This window comes from Microtus ochrogaster, chromosome 6 (genome assembly GCF_000317375.1).
Source record: "Microtus ochrogaster isolate Prairie Vole_2 chromosome 6, MicOch1.0, whole genome shotgun sequence".
In the NCBI taxonomy this organism is placed as follows: domain Eukaryota; kingdom Metazoa; phylum Chordata; class Mammalia; order Rodentia; family Cricetidae; genus Microtus; species Microtus ochrogaster.
In genome coordinates this window covers 27,393,819-27,396,356 of record NC_022013.1, presented here as the reverse complement: position 1 = coordinate 27,396,356, position 2,538 = coordinate 27,393,819, and positions in this window count along the sequence as shown.

Below are 2,538 nucleotides of genomic sequence, written 5' to 3'. Positions count from 1 at the left end.
GGAAGGAAGGAAGGAAAAAGGGAAGGAAGGAAGGAAGGAAGGAAGGAAGGAAGGAAGGAAGGAAGGAAGGAAGGAAAAAGGGAAGGAAGGAAGGAGGGAGGGAGGGAAGGAGGGAGGGAAGGAAGGAAGGAAGCAAGCAAGCAAATAAGAGAAACAGACTTTACAAGACAAAATGGCAGCCCCACCATCACATGCAGGCTGTGAGTTCCCATCAAGATGGCGACCAGAACCTGCACTACCAGTAAAGGTGAGCTTGAACACCACATGAAACTGGATGCCCCGTCTCTCACCAGGAAATCGGCTCCCTGGTCTCTTGCCAAGAATATAAACTGCTTGCTGTAGGGTTATCGGTAGATTTGCCTGGTGGGATAATTAATAAGGCTCAGGAACATAAAGCCTGAGCTGTTACTGTTGCCAGTCGTCCCCTCCCAGCAGTGCTCCAGCCCCTGTCCTTACTTCAGCACATGGTAAATCATCTACCTAAATGTATTTGCACCCAATCATTTTTTAAAGTCACAATCTTTGTAGTGTCAACTTGTCAAGGGTCAAAGGGAAGAACAGGCAAGATTCCCAAATCAATCTGCTTGTAGAAACTGTCTCGTTTCATTTCAAATTACCTGCTGTGGTGGACGCCAGGTACGGACAAACTGCCTTCCTCCATAAACCATGACAGCCTGAGTCGAACTTCTGCGATCATTCATAAGGGCCCAGTCATGTCGCTTCTGTCATTAACTACTCTTAAACGGCTCTGCAGGGGTAAATGATCTTGCAGGGCAGCCACAGATATAAATACTGTTTGGACAGTTTAATGTCAAGAGACAACTCCTCTGGGATTAAAACTGTGTAACCCAATAAAACGACTGCCCACACGAGGATTAAGGTGCTTTGGTATCGTGATGGGAAGTCATATCTTTACATATGTTTTGTGCGAGTGAGCCCATAGCAAGCCGTTCATCTACATCGTGCAATGACATAACCCTTTAACACGCAGCATCTCAGCCTTCCAGAAAGTGTTCTTGTGTGGCTGATACCTTGTCCTTGTGAGGCGGACCAGAAAATGAGAGCATGTGATGATGTGAGCCTTGCAGAACCCAACGGACTATTAAAGAGCCAGAGCTGTCCATGAAATCAGGGCGGTCAGATACAACTTATGCTCCGATAGCCAGCAGATCAGACAGGACTGAGATCATTAGTCCATCGCCATCTTGGCTTCGCCGTGGTGGTAAAATACTGGAATACCTAAATTAACAACTGTTATTTATTGAACACTTGGTATATGTTGAACGCTGTATGAAGGACTGGATGCGTGTGACCTTGCCAAAACTCATATCCTAATGAGGGATCTGTTTTAATTTCAGATTAAAGGTAACAAGGCTGTGAATCAGAACCGACAATCATTCGCCTCAAAAACGGGAACAAATTTTGTTTGCGACTGGAGAAGAAGTCGACATTGCTGCTAAGCCGCCTCCATCACCATCTGCCCCGTGGAAGGAATTTGACTTGCTTGACATATGAAGCATTGCACAGTATAAATACAACGGCTCTGCCTTCTTTAGCATGCATGCTATGTACAAAATCCTTTCCGAATCACTAAAAGGAAAGCGTTGCTTAGTTACTGGGAGCTGCACCAAGTTAAACCGAGTGGATGTAAGAATCCCTCTCTGGGAACATGAGGACTTTCCAGAGGGTACGTGGGCATGGAACTTTTAAGGAAATCAATTTCAAAATACTCGGTGTCCATATGTTTTCTTTCCTAAAATTAATCATCCTGAGAAGATATGCTAATCTACACTTTCTACCCCAAATCATAACAGATGTTCTCCAGCCTACTTCAAATGAAAACACCCCCTCCAGCCCCAACTCTTACCCTACCCTGAGGGTGAGAGCCTCCACTTACCCAAATTTTCTTCACCAGTCCATCCCCAAAAGAGATGTGTCAATCAAAAGTCTTCTGTGCTTAAAACTCATCTATCAAAGGCAATAGATCTGTAATGTTCTGATCAGTTTCTGATGATACCTGAATGGGAAGGAAATTGTTGGCTTTTAGAGTTGTGCTCATCCCCCCCCCCCCCCCCTGATTAAGTCCCTCTCCCTCATCAGCTTGAAGAGCCATCAGGGTTCCCTGACCTGTGGGAAGTCCAAGGACCGCCCCCCCCCCCCCCCGTTGGTCCAGGATACTCATGTAGCAAGCTGCATAGCAGCAAGTAACTGAGAACTACCAGGACGGGACATACTGCCTTACCATAAAGGTCTATGGGGGAAAGAGAACGGAAACACAATTCCAAAGGGAAAAATACAGGAGAGCTTTGAGTATTTTTTAATTGATTTATTTTTATTTTGTGTGTGTTGGTATTTTGCTTGCATCTATGTCTATGTGAGGGTGTCAGAGCCCCTGGAACTAGAGGTACAGTCTTGAACTGTCATGTGGGTGCTGGGAATTGAACCCATGTCCTCTGAAAGAGCAACCAGTGCTCTTAGCTGCTGAGCCATCTCTCCAGCTCCCAAGGTTTAATATTTTTATCTTTTTTTTTTTTTTTT